General features: G+C 35.0%; 1 pseudogene; it reads right to left on the reverse strand.

The window, feature by feature from the left end:
- Nucleotides 1-10,064: 10,064 nt before the first annotated feature.
- LOC126062063 (olfactory receptor 2AJ1-like) lies at nt 10,065-10,999 on the reverse strand (annotated as a pseudogene).
- Nucleotides 11,000-19,293: the final 8,294 nt, after the last annotated feature.

The raw sequence follows: 19,293 nt of genomic DNA on the forward strand, positions 1-19,293 counted from the left end.
GTGCATGTATGTGCTCGTTCAGGTGCATGAGTCTATGTCTATTCTTAGATATACATTAGCAAAATGTAATCAATAAAGTATTGAAAACACTAAATTAAAAATACCTAAACTAGAAGGCTACTGAACCATTATAATCCAAAGCAAAAAAAAAAAAAAAATTTTTTTTTATACATTAGCAAAATGTAATCAATAAAGTATTGAAAACACTAAATTAAAAATACCTAAACTAGAAGGCTACTGAACCATTAGAATCCAAAGCAAATCATCTCATAATTTTCATGTTACTTTTACCAAAACATCAAGGAACTTGCAGTTTTTATGCTTTGTAATGTATTTCAGAAACAGGGTGTAGTGAGGGTAAAAAGTGTTCAGGGATAATCCCTAAGTTCAGCTTCCCCTTCTCCCTCAAATTTCAAGATGAATAGATGTTGATAGCAGTGATGAGTAAGCAGAAATGCCTTCCTTCCCCTTCTTGTTTGGCTTTCATATTTGAGGCACCTCAGAGTATCATTCTGTATCTTGTCTTGTACCTTGTCTGCATTTTGCTGGGCAAATCTGCTGCAAAAGATCTCTTTAAAGTGTTGAAAAAACAAAGAGGTCACCTTGAAGACTAAGGTGCTCCTGACCCAAACCATGGTGTTTTCAATTGCCTCATATGCATATAAAAGCTTGATGATGAATAAGGAAGACTCAGGAAGAACTGACACCCTTGAATTGTGGTGTTGGTGAGGAATATTGACTACACCATGAAAAGTCAAATGAACGAACAAGAACCTGTCTTAGAAGAAGAACGACCAGAATGTTCTTTAGAAGCAAGGATAGTGACACTATGTCTCACATTCTTTGGGCATGTTTTCAGGAGGGATCAGTCCCTGGAGAAGGACCTCATCCTTGGTAAAGTAGAAGGTCAGTGAATAAGAGGAAAGCTTTCAAAGAGATGGATTGACACAGGGACTACAGCAATGGTCTTAAGCATAACGATGATTGTGAGGATGGCACAGGACCGGGCAGGGTTTTCTTCTGTGGTACATAGGGTCACTATGAGGTGGAATTGACTCAATGTCACCTAACAACAACAACCACCATCTTGCCTGGTGCCCCCTTGGACTTGCACTCAGGTGCAAGTGGCCCCCTCTCTACCCCTTTCACTACACCTCTGTTCAGACAATGGAGAATATAGAACAGAACATAACCATGTGATTAATAGTAATCACACAAGTTCTAGTTGTGTGACCAAGAGCAAGTTACCTAACATCTCTGGGCTTCATGTTTCTTATCTGTACAATGACAGTAGTAATAGTAACAAATACAATGAAATAATAGATTTTGATGTTGTGAGGATTAGCAGCTCTTATCCAATTGATTACATCTCATGGCAAACCCATGTGTATCACAGTAGAACTGTACTCCATAGGGTTTTCAATGTCTGTGACCTTTTGGAAGTAGATCACCAGGTCTTTCTTCTGAGGTGTCACTGGCCAGATTCAAACCACCAACCTTCTGGTTAACAGCAAAGAGCTTTACCATTTGTGCAACCAGAGACTACATGTGAAAATTAAGTGAATTCTAATAAGTGAAATACATAGAACACTGCTTGGTGTATAGCAGTATAGCAAAAAATATTACCTATATATCATGAATCTTTATGGCATTACCACTGAAACATTTGATAACAAAGAGAACAAAAGTATAAATTTGGACAAATCTCTCTTATGAATATTATTCAATATCATAAGTAAAATCCTAGAAAATGAGTTCTATCAGTAGATTAAAAGAAAGACACTACATTTTACCCATGTATTTATAATTACAAAATTCTTAAGATGGTCCAAAATTGGGACCAATACGATAATCCATTCATTAAAAAATATTAAGTACATGCATACTGTTTATCAGCTGCTGTTTCTAGTCGTTTCGTTACAGAAGTAAACCATCGGACAAATTCCCAGCCCTTCAGAAGTTTACATTCCAATATAGAAATACACAATAAATGCATATACAAATAGAGAAACAGCAAAATTCAAGGTAATGTTAATGATTACAAAATGGAAATGAGCAAGGCAGTGGGAAAGAATGTTAATTTGTAGGTTAAATTAATTGGTGAGCAAAGTCCTTTATTAGGAGTGATATCTGAGCAGAGATCTGAACGAAAGGAGGGAGCCAACCCACAGAAAAATATGCAAAAGAAAATACTAGGGGAGTGAACTACAGTGCAAAAGCCTGGAGACCATGAAACAAAACAAGGAGGATGCTCAGCACAAATCAAAGGAAGGGGTTGTTCTGTGGTTAGGTGAGAGATGTATCCAAAAGCTGATCAATGCAGTCTAAAGGACTTGGATTTACTTAAAATCTTTGAAGAGATTTGATCAGAGAGACATGTCACCTGAGTAATGTTTTAAAAGCTTCCCCTTTCCCTGGTTGTTGTATGAATAGACTCTAGAGGGGCAAAACTGAAGGCTGGGAAAGCAGTTAGGAGGTCCTTACAGTGTACGAGCAAGCCATAAAGGTAGACAGGCAAGGGAGTAATTAAGAAGTGGGCAGATATGGAATCTATTCTGAAGATACAACCAGCAGAAATTTTTGCATGTAAGATGTTAGAGATAGAGAGAAGCCAATGATGATTCTAAATTAGAGAGAAACTGTAATATTGTACAAATGGGGGATAGACATCTCTGGTAAAAAGAGAATACAAATTCCCACAGAACACTAAAAACAAACACATTAAAATTTTTCATCGTCTAAAAGAGGCAGAAAAAAATTTGTAATATGATAAAGCTCATAGGTTAAATGGAAAATAAAACAGTGTTAATATTTTCCATCAGCGTTACAATCAGATATTGAATATCACAAACACAAGTTTTCTTGGAAATGGTAGCCTTGAATATCATGGTAAACAACACCAAAACCAAAAATATTTTGCTTTTGAAAAGCTACCAAAAACTAATGCTATTTACGTATGATATAATCAACCTGGAACACTATTAGACTCAACTGAAAAATCATATGAACTAAAAAGAATGCTCAGAAAGGGTAATGGATACCCCATTAATATAGAAAAAGTATACCCCTGAAGAGCTATAAATTTTATTTTCTTATAAAAAATGCAACAAAATTTACACATTTCCTAAATATAAATCAAGACATTTGTATTATTTACATAAAACATTTTTTCCCCTGAACTCCACTTAAACCAAACCAAATCTGTTGTCATCAAGTTGATCCCAACTCATAGGAACCCTGTAGGACAGATAGAATTACCCATAGGGCATTCTTGCTGTACTTCCTCCGAGACAGATTTGTTCCTTCTTTTGGAAGTTCATGGCATATTAAATAATCTTCACCAAAACCATAATTCAAAGGCATCAATTTTCTTCAGTCTTCCTTATTCATTGACCAGCTTTCGTATGCATATGAAAACCAAAACCTGACCTATTGCCCCTGAGTTGATTCCGACTCACAGCGACCCTATAGGTCAGAGTAGAATTGCCCCATAGAGTTTCCAAGGAGTGCCTGGTGGATTTGAACTTCCGACCTTTTGATAGCTCTTAACCACTTACACCACCAGGGTTCCCCTATGGATATAAAAAAATAGGGGACTGAAAACACCATGACTGGGGTCAGGCACACCTTAGTCCTTAAAGTGACATCTTTGCTTTTTAACACTTTGAAGAGATCTTTTACAGCAAATTTGCCTAAGGCAATGTGTCATTTGATTTCACTGCTGCTTCCCTGGATTTCGTGGATCCAAGTAAAATGAAATCTTGGACAACTCCAATATTTTCTCCATTTATCATGATGTTGCATATTGGTACAATTGTGAGGATTTCTATTTTCTTCATGATGAGGTGTAATCCATACTGAAGGCTGTGGTCTTTGATCTTTATTAGTAAGTGCTTCAAGTCCTCTTCACTTTCAGCAAGCAAGGTTGTATCATCTGCATATCACAGGCTGTTAATGAGTCTTCCTCTAACGTTGGTGCCAAGTTCTTCTTCGTATAGTCTGGCTTCTTGGATTATTTCGAAGCATACAGGTTGAAAAAGTATGGTGAAAGAATGCAACCTAGATGCAATCCTTTCCTAACTTTAAAACATGCAGCATCCTCTTGCTCTGTTCGAATGACTGCCTTTTAGTCTATGTTCAGGTTTCTCAAAAGCAAAATTAAGTGCTCTAAATTCCCCTTCTTTGCAGTGTTATCCATAATAGATTCTGATCCACACAGTCAGATGCCTTTGCATAGTCAGTAAAACACAGGTAAACATCTTTTTGGTATTCTCCGCTTTCAGCCAAGATCCATCAGACATCAGTAATGATATCCATCATTCCATGTCCTCTTCTGAATCCAGCTTGCAATTCCGCCAGTTCCTTATCAATGTACTGCTGCAACTGCCTTTGAACAATCTTCAGCAAAATTTTACTTGTGTGTGATATTAAGGATATTGTTCGATTATTTCGCATTCTGTTGGATCACCTTTCTTCAGAATGGCCACAAATAGGGATCTTGTCCAGTCAGTTGGCCAGGTAGCTTCCAAATTTCTTGGCATAGATGACTGAGCACTTTCAGTGCTACATCCATTTGTTGAAACATCTCAATTGGTATTATGTCAGTTCCTGAAGCCTTGTTTTTTGCCATTCTCTTCAGCCTAGAGTGGACTTCTTCCTTCAGTACCATTGGTTCTTGGCCATATGCTACCTCCTGAAATGGTTGAACATCTGCCAATAGTTTTTGGTACTGTGGCTCTGTGTATTCCTTCTATCTTCTTTTGATGCTTCCTGAGTTGTTCAATATTTTGCATCTAGAATTCTTCAAGTATTGCAACTCACAGCTTGAATATTTTCTTCAATTCTTTTAACTTGAGAAATGCTGAGTGTGCTCTTCCCTTTTGCTTTTCTAACTCCAGGTCTTTGTACATTTCATTATAGTGCTTTACTTTGTCTTCTTGAGACACCCTTTGAAATCTTCTGTTCCATTCTTTTCTTCTTCATTTTTTTTCCATTCCCTTTAGCTACTGGACATTTAAGGGTAATTTTCAAAATCTCTTTTGACATCCATTTTGATCTTTTCTTTCTTTCCTGTCTTTATAATACCTAGAAACCAAAATCCATTGTTGTTGAATCTATTCCAACTCACAGTAAGCCTATGGGACAGAGTAGAACTGCCTCATAGGGTTTCCAAGGAGCTCATGATGGATTCAAACTGCCAACCTTTTGATTATCAGCCGTAGCTCTTAACCACTGTGCTACCAGGGTTTCATGTAATACATATAGAACTCCTTAAATAAATATAAAAATATAAAAATGAGCAAAATACATATCAGAAGAGTCCAGTAGAAGATGAGAAGGCACTCATATATTCAGGGAAAGTTGTCTAATTTAACTAAAAATCAAATTAAAATTAAAATGTCAGTGAAAATTCATCATTTTTCCAAATAGTTTAGCAGATATGGGAAGATTTGAAAATACTTAGTGATAATAATTGTTCAAGGGAAAGCAGGTGTTCTCAACCCTTGTTGGACATATGGATTGTGAAGCTTTGTGATGGTATGTTTCGAAGCTGTTTTCAATATTTATATTTATGCTAGGGATAATCCAAGTTAGGAACGTAAGAAATGGAAATAAGTAATTTTGCATGTTTTTGTTCAATACATAATAGCACTCTTCGAAGCAAAAGAAAAAAAAATGGAAAAAATTTCAGTGACAGCGAACATAATGATTAGTTTGAAAGAGTGAGGAAAACATACATCTAACCTAGAAAAATATCTACCAAATATAGCTAAACAAGATTGCATCAATTTTCAGCACATTATTATTTCATTAATACAAAAGAAGGGAATTTTTATTTCCACTTAATTCATTACTGAAAACATATTTTAATTTTTTTTACAATCAGAAATAAAAATAGCATTTAAAAATTTTAAGTGTTTTTTTAACATAATGTAAATCAATGGAAGCAAATAAATATTACTACTGAAAATTTTCCATCACATTAATGTCCATATTTGCGTAGTTAGAAATGGCTGATATTCTACTTCTTTATTTTACCTATTTTCAGGTTGAAGGAAAAATAGCCTTTTCCACAAATTGAAATAATTACTTTTATTTATCATGAGTAACTTCCTCTTCTTGGATTTCATTTTTATCCTACAATATTTTACCAAAACAAGTACACATATGTATGAACAGTCTGGTGGCAAAATAGGCAGGTATAACCTAAGATAAAACAAAACAAAAAACCACAGTTTTTCCAGCATGCCTGCTTGAATCACCATATTATTTTCATGAATAAAGTTTTTCCAGGTCATATATGCAAAATCCTGTGTTAAAAGTAGGAATGAGTGCATACAGTTGGAAAGTAGTCACAATTCATACCATTACACTTGACCATGTAGCCCTGTGATTATATGAAGTGCTCTCTAAATCAACACGAAGTGCTACACAAAGTTTTGCCTAATTAGTTTGTTTCTTCTCTTGAGGGCAGGAGAAAGTCATCAACAGGCAATGCCATGTTTTGTTCTGTGATGGTTTTCTGTTCAAATATAAACAACATATCCAGCAATAGTCTGCTGTAATGGACTGCTCAATGTACCTCTTTAGACTGTGAATTACAGTAATCTTAAGTGCTTTTTTTTAATTAAAAAAAAATTGTCTATGTGCAAAACTTTGGGGTTTGTGGATGAAGCTTAAGATATTTTCTATTTTTCATTTCCACTTACATTCAAATATTTCTTATACCCCAATGATTTCACTTTTTTCTTTATATCTTATTTTTTTGTTGTCCAGACTATACACAGTAAAACATAAACCAACAGTTTCTACATATACAATTTAGTGACACTGATTACATTCTTTGATTTGTGCAACCATTCTCACTATCCTTTTCTGAGTTCTTCCTCAATATAAACTCACTACCCGGTACGGTTCTTGTCTAATCCTTCAAGTTGCTTTGTCAATATGATCCCATATCATTCTTAAAATAGGATAATGCTCAAGCAGATTTTTTATACTAGTTAAGGTAACCTATTGCTCAGTTTTAAGAAGACTTCATCGGATATTTTGGTTTAAGGTTTTAAAGATTATCTCAGTGTAATAGTTTCAGGGGTTCTTCTAACTTCCATGGTTCCAGAAAGTCTAGAGTCCATGAGAAATTGAATATATGTTCTACATTTTCCACCTTTTGATCAGGATTCTTCTATGAAATCTTTGATTTATATGTTCAGTAATGGTAGCCTGGCACCATCAGTTCTTCTCGTATCATGGCTAAGAAGGAAGTTATTCATGGAAGCAAATACCCACAGATTCCATATCCTCCTTCTATTCAGGATTCTCTTTCTCTTTCTGTTGTTCCAGGTGAATAGAGACTAATTGTTGTGTCTTGGATGGCTCCTTGTAAGCTTTTAAGACTCCAGGCACTACGTAAGAAAGTAGAAGGTAGGACAGAACTAAACACGTTCTTAGACCAATCAACTGCAATGTCCCATGAAACCATGACCCTGAGCTTCCATACCAAAGAACCAAATCTCATGAGGTGTTTGGTTGTACATAAGCAGCCTCAGCTGCTACTCTCTTTTTTTGTCATTGTTGTAAATATATCTACCACACAACTTTGGCCAATTCAACTTTTTACAGCTGTGCAACTTATTGACAACAATTAAAATCATCAGTCGTGCAACCTTACCCTTAGTCAATGTGATTTTTCCAACAGTGTTAACTCACCTTTTCCTTCTCCCTCCCTCCCCTGGTGACCACTAATAAACTTTGGGCTCTATACATTTGCCTTTTCTTGTCTTTTTATATAAATGAGGTCATATAATATTTGTACTTTTGTGATTGGCTTATTTTGCTCAGCACCTTCAAGCTCCACCCATACTGTAGCATGTATCAAGAATTCATCCCTCCTACTGCCTTTTTTTTTTTTTTACTGCCTGAGTAATATTCCATTGTATGTATATACCACGTTTTGTTTATCCATTCATCTGTTGATGGGTATTTAGGTTGTTTCCACCTTTTGGCTATTGTGAATAGTGTTGCAATGAATATTGGTCTGCATACCTCTTTTTGAGTCTCTGCTTTCAAGCATTTTGGGTATATACCTAGGAGTAGAGTTGAAGTCATATGGTAGTTCTATGTTTATTTTTTTTAGGAACCACAACACTCTTTTCCACAGTGGCTGTACCACTTTTCATTACCAGTAGCAATGGATAAGGGTTTTAATTTCCCCACATCTTAACCAACATTTGTTATTTTCTTTTTTTTTTATCTTAGCCATACTAGTGGGAGTGTAATGGTATGTCATTGTGGTTTTGACTTGCATTTCACTGATGGCTGATGACTTTGAACATCTTTTCATGTGTTCGGTGGCCATATGAATTTTTTTTTTTTTTTGGTGAAATGTCTGTTCAAGTGCTTTTCCCCTTTTATGATTGAGTTATAATTTCACTTTTTAAACAAGGCAAAAAAAAATTTTTTTTAGATGTCTTATACCCCCTCCACCTCAAATTTGACTTTTCTGACTATATTCCTATGTACTTATTAGGAAAATAAGGTTTTATTGCTACCTTATAGAGTTTTTTTTTTTTTTTTAATATATGTAAGTCTATGAATTCTGACTCAGAGGTTTCCATATTGTCCTCAGATATGTCCATTTGTGGAATGACTTCTTGCTGACAGTCATAAAGTATTGACATTCAGACGTTTGTTGCTCCCTGATTTCATACTGGTGCTGAGCTCACACCAGCTATTATACATGAGTTGTAAAAGGAGACTTTAAGACATACAGAGTGTGATGCACCAAATATTAACATTAGCATCTTCAGTGAACATTGACTTCCAGGGGCAACTTGATACAATATTATGCTAACAAACTATCTCCTTATTCGGCATTAAATAAAACCTCTTAGCTCTCCAAGACTAGGAGAGTATAGTAGAGATGGAAGTAAATAAGAAACTCCAACTTACCATGCAAGAAATTTTTTATTAATATGTAACAGTTGCTTATTATATGCCTACATCATGAACACTGATAAGTACAATTATTGCAAAAAAAAATTACCTATTCAAAATTCTTAGTGTAAATTGACAGGTACATGTACATGTACATATTTATTTTTAATTTCCAATTTGTTTTTAATTTCCAACTGTGAAAGGCAAAGTAATATAGCCTCACCATTTAAAGCTTGTTCTGGGTTTAATATCTTCTATTTCCTGTTAAATATTTTTGAAATTTATTTAATATAAAATATTTACTCAACTTGATATAATAAATATAATAGGCATTTACTATTTTGTACTCTGATATTAATAAATTTATTTAAATAATTTATTGATTGACATGCTTATTTTCTTGCTTAAAATAATTTTTTAGGATAAGGTGACAGGAGAATTTGTAAAGTATAAACATGTATATATTTGAAACAAGACATATTTTCTAAATATTCTTCTCAAAATGGCATTCTTCTTACTAGCAAAGAATAAGTACTCAATTTTACCACAATTAGAGTGTATGTGTGTGTGTATTCAGTAAATACATTTGGTAAAATATGCATGTATATAATCTATAAATAAAGGTGACAAAACAGATTTGGCAATGAATAATGAAGATTCTAAGTGGAGTTTGTGGGTTTTGGATAACTGATTAACCGTAAGTTTTGGAATATAATTTTACTTTGTTTAATACAAATACAGATATCATATGGCTACATGTTTCTTAAATAATGTGCATTTGTGGTTGCAATTTAAAAGACAATTCTTACAAATTATTACACTTTCAGTTGGTGAGAGCTGAAAACCTTTGTTTACCTTTTAATTCCTATAAGTGCTTTGGCTGGTTAAAATCAGTACCACAGAGGGGCCAATGCACTGTTACTGGTATGTATTTACAAATCTAACAAATGTGATAATTTTACTGATCAGGATTTTGGAAATTTCCATTTTTTCCACACATGGAGAAACAGAGACTTTGCAGACAAGTTATCAGTAAAATTCTGTTTTCTACTCAGAACCCAATGAAGTCTAATAATGGATCTCAGTATGGGAATCGAAAGAACATAGACTTCAAGCATTCTTTACATTCATCTTTTAGGCAGAAAGTTACTTTCAAGCATAGTTTTCATTGCTGCCAGAACATCTTAATTTCTAAAGCTGTAGATGATAGGGTTGAGTGTAGGTGTAAGAATGATATAGAATATTCTCAAGAACTTATTCTGGCCTGGAGTGTGGTAGGACTTTGGTCTCATATATGTGAAAATAAATGGCCCATAGTAGATCATGACCACAATCATGTGGAAGGAACAGGTAGAAAATGACTTTTTCCGTGTTGTGATGATTTCATCTGGAGGACAGTAAGGAGAACTTTCATATAAGAAGCAAAGATCATGGAAAAAGGGATGACCAGGAAGATGATACCACTTACATAACCACCTCTTTCCTAGTGTGATCTGTCTACACAGGCCAACTTCAGCATGGCTGGGACTTTACAAAAAAAGTGATCAATGGCTGTTGAGCCAGAGAAAGGGGAGTGCATAAGTTGTGTGAACTGTGGAGTTGATTGTCCCCACAAGCCAGAATACATCAGCCATGAGAATGCTGACATTCTCATTCGTAAGAATGGGGAAGCTCAGTGGGTGACAGATGGCAACATAGTGATCATAGGAGATTGCTGCTAGGAGGAAGCACTCACCACCCAGGAGAATGAGGGAGAGAAATATCTGGAAGCCACAACCTGCAAATGAAATTGTTCTGTTCCCTGACAGAAAGTCAGCAACCATTTTAGGTACAATGTTAGAAATATGCAAGATGTCTATGAAAGAGAGATGGCTGAACAAGAAATACATAGGAGTATGGAGTCATAAGTCCCTATGGATAAGGAGGATCATGACTGCATTTTCTGTTACAGTCATAACAAAAACGATACATGTAATGAAGAAGAACACCAGACTTGTTTGGGAAGAAGAGAACAGTTCCAAGAGATTAAATCATTGCCAGAAGTGTGATTCTCAAATCCCATCATGAATTCCTTTATTTTATCTAAAAAGAAAATAAACAAACATTGGATAGAAAAGGAAAAAAACAAACAAAAAGAAACAAACACCTAGTGTAAATTCCAAGCTCATTTATTTATTTTTACATAATAAAATGAGTTAGTTATGTGCATTTCATAATGAAAGTCAAAGAGCAGTGAACCGGCTCTTCAAGTGAAACTGTTTTATAAAATGAACACTTATTTGAATCAACTATTGACATTCAGAATATTGAGTGGGACATTGGTTCATGCAGTCCGAAACTTTTATTTTCGTATTCTTCACTGGATCCAATATTTTCTCAAATAGCACCTTCTCAACCTCTTCTATCCCTGAACACCCCATTTAAAATCTCGTTGCTCCCATCCACCCCATTCCAACTTCCCAGATAGTCCTTACTCTGCTCTCTTTTTACTTTTATTTTACAAACCGCTTTTCACTTTCTAGCATACTAAATAATTAACTTATGAGGTATAGTGATTGCTCTCTTTCCTTTCCACCAGAATTTATGCTTCATGATAGGAGATGTTTGTTTTCACTGCTATAACCCAAGTGCCTCAGAGAGTGCTTGGAGGAGAGTAGTTGCCGATACTGTTTGTTGAATATTATTGAATACTTGATTTTTGTCTGATTTTTTAAATATTTTTCATTTAGATAAGTCTTACAGAAAATAAAATTTGTTTTCTAAGACATTCTAAAAATATTTTAAATACTGAAATGCTATAGCAAAACAAGCTCCAGCATTCACATTTCAAGTGTAAAAATGAAAACGTTATTCTGTTCAATACATATATTTAATAATATATTTTATTTGCCAGCTTTTTTAACTTATGGAAATTGAATCATAATTTAAAAATTCTAAAAATTTGGGAAATCATAGGTACTAGCAATATTATTTGTTTAACTTGGATAAAACGAGTTGCCATAAAGTCAGTTCAGACTCATAATGACCCCATGAGTGTCAGAGTAAAACTGTTCCCCATAAAGTTTTCAATAACTGACTTTTCAGAAGCAGATTGCCAGATATTTCTCCCAATAAGCCTCTGTGTGGACTCAAACCTCCAACCTTTTGATTAGCAGCCTAGTGTGTTAACTGTTTCACCACCCAGGGACCCCTTAACATGGACAGTAGTTACTTAAATATTCACTTTATAATTATTTTTGCATCTTCTGTATATATGCTAAATCCCTCAAAATATATGGATAAATATACACATACATACATACACACACGTATTTGTATAAAAATGTTGCAATTTATGAGAACGCCAATACAGTTCTCTGGCTTTCAATCTAAAACAAATAAAAAAAATTATTTTCATTTTATTAACTCTGATATTCCTAAGTTCAAATGAAATGAACTTTAATTTTCACTCTGTAAAATAAGGTTCAAAGGTGGAAATCAAGCTACTGATAAAATATGAATGATTCATATTTTTCTGGTTTTTTTTTTGGTTCAGAGTTTTCATTATGAAATTCCGTGTTTTTACCAAATAACATGTACCTTCTACATTTGTTTGTCAGTTCGCCCTCTCCTTGTGATGTAAGTACTGCTAAACCTTTTTTTTTTTTTAACGTGTTATTGTGAAAAAATTAGCACAGCGCACTTAAGAAAGTATCTCCCTGGGAGAGGGCACGGTTGGCAAACAAACAGAAGGTACTCATTATTTGTGTAAAATACAATTAAAAAATCTTTTAATCCTATTTTAAATCCCTGGAACGTTAACACTTCCTTCCTATGATTTTAAGATTTTCAAAAGTCAGCACATAAAGAAGGTTTGCAGATATCTACAAGTGTAACTAGTCCTGGCTGTTTGAACTGATTTGACCCACAGCTCAGTAAAAATTGACAGGTTCATATTTAAGGGCAGTGGAGCCTCCCATCAGCTGGTTGATCATAATTAAGCTTCCAGAACAATAAATATATCATATTCATCATACTTGTTGCCGAAGTTGTTAAATTTTTCTCACTCTCCAGAATCATATCCTCTTTCTGATCTTGCCTTTTCCATTAATGATTTGCTCTATTATAACCATTCTCACTCAAAAATTAGGATTCCACGTTAGCTCAAGAAAAGGGACAATATCAGTTTGCTGCTGAATCCCCATTGCCTAGCAGAGGGCCTGACCCATTGTCAATGCTCATTATGCTCGTTAAAAGAACAATTTGCTTTTTTTAGGTTCTCTGATACCAAACTGTTTTCAATGATGAATCAAGTCTTCCTTCTCTGTATTTCTTGCATTTGCACTTCTACAGAGTTCATGCTGTCTACATGGTGATGTTTGTATTTATTCCCTAACTCCTTCAGAGTTTAATTCCACCACCTTCTCCCAATTTCCACGAGGCACCTGAAGTTTCTACCACCCTCTTTTATGATTTTTCCCTAACCCAGTATGGCCAGCCCATAGTCCCATAATGCTGGAATAATGGGTACTCCACCGTTCCAATATACCTGCTGTGCCAGCTGGGAGCAATTGTATTTTGGTGGAAACCTACAATTAAACACGAAGAGGAATGCTTTAGTGGTAAGAGTCCTAATTCAAAATTTAAAAAAAAGTAGGGAAAGCATGTGCTGCCTATCACTTAGCCTTCTCCACACATATGAGACTTTTTCCCGTGATAAAGCCTTTTTTCTCCCATCTAGATGTAAATATTCCTCATTTAACTATTCTAAAACATTTTTTTTTTAATGTTGGAGAAGAAATAAGACATGAAGTTTACTCTTACCTATCTTCTATAAGTTTATAGCTAATCAGATAATATGCTCTATATATGATTGTGTTTTAAGTTTTTTGAGAATTATTTGGATCTGAAGTTTTTAGGAAAATCATACTATATATTCTGCATCTGTGTCTTTATCTCTAATTAAATTATTTATTATTTGGAAGAAGCAATCAATGAGTTCAGTTAGTTCTGCCCAAAAATTAACTAATGTACATTATTCTCCACCTCACTTTTTTGATTGAGCTTAAAATAATCACTTCCTTTATAAGGGAATACGAAATGTGGTTTTGGAGAAAAGAATATAAAACAGCATCAGCATGAATCATGTAGGTCATTCAATAGTAAGAAAATTAATGCGAAGAAAGAATGTACCACTATTATATTTTCTAGACATACCACACTTCCTTAAATAATAACTACATCTCATTAAACTGTGTATGCCCAGTTTCTCACCATATCAAAAAAGTCTTCATTCATAAACATGTTATACGGCTCCCTAAGTTAATTTAGCCAATGAATCCAGCCAGTTTGTACCAGTAGACAAAGTGATTTTTGTCAGTGGAAGTACATAAGACCTCGTGTGTTTATTCCAACTAGTGAATCAGACTGTTCTTAACTGATTACTGTCCAAATGATTTATTGAATTTAGTCATGCTTTGAAACCATTTTCTGCTTATAAACAGTCGTATCCTAATCTCTCAACCCCAAGAGTTAAAAAACTTACCCTTTACTCACTGATTCCACTAAAGAAGTTCTTATTATTTTGTATTTATCAAAATTGTCAAATGTCAAGAAATCTCCATTAATTTTACCTTAAATAGATTCAAAAATATTTTTTTATTTCTTTCCTAGATCTGTAATTTTAAAAATAAAACTTATAGCATATTTCCTCAAATTTTTATTTAATTAAAGGCTCATCGTTCACTAATATTGGCATGACTTTACATTCATATGTCAAACAGTTCTTAATTTTCTCCTACATTATTTCTTTACATTAAAGTTTTGGCTCTAATACAAACACAAAAGTCTATGTAAATTCTGACTGGGAATCCTTTTTTTTTTTTTTTTTCTCAGATACTTGATATGGAAATCCTGAGGAAATTAAGTCTAATGTGCACACTTACATTTTATGATCTATGGAAATAACTTATTTTTTGAAACTTTTATATAAACCAATAATATAAGCTCTAACATAAAATTTCAAATGCCACAATTACTGGCTTTGTGACCAGTCGACTCGAAACGAATGGTTGGTACAGGTAATTAACTCAACTACAATGAAATTTCATGAGTAAGGCAGCAAATACTGAATTGACATTTACTGATAGAATAAAATCATTATTTTATTTAAATCAGATGAAATGTGATATGGGTATAATAAATGTATAATAGATATTAATAAGCCTGAGAATTATTTACTCCAATAATTATATTCAGCAAGTATCAATATAGGCAATCTACTTATTATTGCTTTCAAAAGAGATAAAAAAGAAAATTTAATGTAAATTCAGTCTCTTGCAAATATTTCATTTTCCTTCAACTTCATCTTTATATAAAGAGGTAAGCAGATACAAATATATCAGAAATTAATTTCTGTTGGATGAGGATGATGTACAATAGGGTTGTTTTGCAGATTAAATGAGGTTAGTTAGATAACATCCATGATGTTATCTAACTAAATTATGGATAACATTACAAAGAATGTATGCTCAGCATACAGATTGAATAGGTATGATGAAAGGATACAATCCTGATGCACACCTTTCCTGATTATAAACCAATCAGTATCCTCTTGTTCTGTCCTAACAACTGCCTCTTGATCTATGTACAGGTTCCTCATGAGCACAATTAAGTGCTCTGGAATTCCCACTCTTCATAATGTTATCCATAATTTGTTATGGTCCACACAGTCGAATGCCTTTGCATAGTCAATAAAACACAGGTAAACATCCTTCTGGTATTCTCTGCTTTCAGCCAGGATCCATCTGACATCAGCAATGATATTCCTGGTTCCGTGTACTCTTCTGAAGCCAGCCTGAATTTCTGGCAGTTCCCTGTCGATATACTGCTGCAGCTGTTTTTGAATGATCTTCAAAAGAATTTTGCTTGTGTGTGATATTAATGATATTGTTCTATAATTTCCACATTCAGTTGGATCACCTTTCTTGGGAATAGGCATAAATATGGATCTCTTCCAGTCAGTTGGCCAGGAAGCTGTCTTCCATATTTCTTGGCATAATTGAGTGAGCACCTCCAGCACTGCATCTGTTTGTTGAAACATCTCAGTTGATATTCCATTGATTCCTGGAGCCTTGTTTTTCGCCAGTGCCTTCAAAGTAGCTTGGACTTCTTCCTTCAGTACCATCGGTTCCTGATCATATGCCACCTCTTGAAATGGTTGAATGTCGAACAATTCTTTTTGGTATAATGACCCTGTGTATTCCTTCCATCTTCTTTTGATGCTTCCTGGTCATTCAATATTTTGCCTATAGAATCCTTCAAAATTGCAATTCGAGGCTTGAATTTTTTCTTCAGTTCTTTCAGCTTGAGAAATGCTGAATGTGTTCTTTCATTTTGATTTTCTATCTCCAACTCTTTGCACATGTGATTATAACACTTTACTTTGTCTTCTTGAGCTGCCCTTTGAAATCTTCTGTTCAGTTCTTTTACATCATCATTTTTTCCTTTTGCTTTAGCTGTTCAACATTCAAGAGCAAGTTTCAGTCCCCTTTGACATCCATCTTGGTCTTGTCTTTCTTCCCTCTTTTCAATGACCTCTTGCTTTCTTCACGTATGATGTCCTTGATGTCTTTCCACAACTCGTCAGGTCTTTGGTCATTAGTGTCCTACTTGTCATATCTATTGAGATGGTTTCTAAATTCAGGTGGAATATACTCAAAGTCATATTTTGCCTCTCACAGACTTGCTCTGATTTTCTTCAGTTTCACCTTGAACTTGCATATGAGCAATTGATGGTCAAACAAGGCCCCTAGCCTTGTACTGACTGATGATATTGAACTTTTCCATCATCTGTTTCCACAGATGTAGTTGATTTGATTCCTGTGTGTTCCATCTGGTAAGGTCCATGTGTATAGTCACTGTTTATGTTGGTAAAAAAAGGTATTTACAATGAAGAAGTCATTGGTCTTACAAAATTCTATCATTTGATCTCCGGCATTGTCTTTATCACCAAGGCCATATTTTCCAACTACTGATCCTTCTTCGTTTCCAACTTTTGCATTCCAATCACCAGTAATTATCAATGTATCCTGATGGCATGTTCCATCAATTTCATACTGCAGAAGCTGATAAAAATCCTCAATTTCTTCATCTTTGGCCTTAGTGGTTGGTGTGTAAATCTGAATAATAGTCATATTAACTGGTTTTCCTTGTAGGCGTATGGATATTATCCTATTACTGACAGCATTGTACTTCAGGATAGATCTTGAAATGTTCTTTTTGTTGATGAATGCAACACCATTCTTCTTCAAGTTGTCATTCCCAACATAGTAGTCTACATGATTATCTGATTGTAAATGGCCAATACCAGTCCATTTCCACTCACTAATGCTTTGGATATTGATGTTTATGCATTCCATTTCATTTTTGACAATTTCTGATTTTCCTAGATTCATACTTCGTACATAGAGGTTCCAATTATTAATGGATGTTTGGAGCTGTTTCTTCTCATTTTGAGCAAATGAAGGTCCCAAAAGCTTTACTCCACCTTTGCCATTAAGGTCGACTCTACTTTGAGGAGGCAGCTCTTCCCCAGTCTTCTTTTCAGTGCCTTCTAACCTGGGGGGTCATCTCCCAGCACTATATCAGATAATGTTCCACTGTTATTCATAAGGTTTTCACTGGGTAATTCTTTTCAGAAGTAGACTGCCTATTCCTTCTTCCTAGTCTGTCTTAGTCTGGAAGCTCAGCTGAAACCTGTCCTCTATGGGTGACCCTGCTAGTATCTGATTACCAGTGGCATAGCTTCCAGCATCACAGCAACACACAAGCCCCCACAGTACAACAAACTGACAGACACATGGGAGGGATGATATATACCATATATATATATATGAACCTGTTGCCATTGAATTGATTGTTATGAATAGCGACTGAATGCGTGTCACAGTAGAATTACACTCCATAGGGTTTTCAATGTCTGTGATCTTTTGGAAATAGACCCACAAGGCATTTTTTGGAGGTGCATCTGGATGTTATGGAAATGCCAAGCTTTTGGTTATTCATGAAACATTTAACCATTTGTCCACACAGGCAGTCATATATCTAATGTATTATGTATTCACCATTGCTGTCATGTTAATTTCTACTCATAGCAATCTTATAGAATAGGGTAGAACTAGCCCATAGTATTTCCAAGGCTGTAATCTTTATGGAAGCAGACCGTCATGGAGTGGATGGTGGGTTTGAACTGCTAACCTTTCAGTTAGCAGCTGAGCAGTTAACAACTGTACCACTAAGTTTCCTTTACACACACACACACACACACACATACATATATGTTTGGCTGAAGGCAGAAAATACTAGAAAAATGTTTACCTGTGTTTTACTGACTATGCAAAGGCATTTGACTTTGTGGATCATAACAAATTTTGGATAAAATTAAGAAGAATGAGAATTCCAAAACACTTAATTGTACTCCTGTGGAACCTGTACACAGGCCAAGAGGCAGTCATTTGAACAGAATAAGGGACTAGTACATGGTTTAAAGTCAGGAAAGATGTGTGTCAGGGTTGAATCCTTTTACCGTACTTATTCAATCTGTATGCTGAGCAAATAATCCAAGATGTTGGACTATATGAAGAAGAACATGGCATCAGGATTGGAGAAAGGCTCATCAACAACCTGCAATATGCAGATGGCCAAACTTTGCTTGCTGCAAGTGAACAGGACTCGAAGCACTGACTGATGAAGATCAAAGACTACAGCCTTCAGTATGGATTGAACCTTGAAGTAAAAAGAAAAAAAAAATCCTCACAAATATCCTCACTATAACCAACATCATGGTAAACAGAGAATATATTGAAGCTGTTGAGCATGTCCTTTTACTTGGATCCACAATCAATACCCATGGAAGCAACAGTCAAGAAATCAAACAATGTATTGCATTGGGCAAATCCACTGCAAAAGACCTCTTTAAAGTATGAGGAAGCAAAGATGTCACTTTGAGGACTAATGTTCCCCTGACCCAAGCCATGGTATTTTCAGTCACTTCATATGTATGTGAAAGCTGGACAAGGAATAAGGAAGACTGAAAAACAATTGATGCATTTCAATTACGCTCTTGGCAAAGAGTATTGAATATACCACGGAATGCCAGGAGAACAAACAAATCTGTCTTGGATGAAGCGCAGCCAGAGTGCTCCTTGGAAGCCAGGATGGCAAAACTTTGTCTCATATACTGTAGACATGTTACCAGGAGGGACCAGTTCCTGGAGAAGGGCATCACTCTTGGTAGAGGGTCAGCAAAAAAGAGGAAGACCCTCAATGAGACGGACTGACAAAGTGGATGACACAGTGGGCTTAAACATAGCAACA

Source organism: Elephas maximus, chromosome 2 (genome assembly GCF_024166365.1).
Source record: "Elephas maximus indicus isolate mEleMax1 chromosome 2, mEleMax1 primary haplotype, whole genome shotgun sequence".
Lineage (NCBI taxonomy): Eukaryota > Metazoa > Chordata > Mammalia > Proboscidea > Elephantidae > Elephas > Elephas maximus.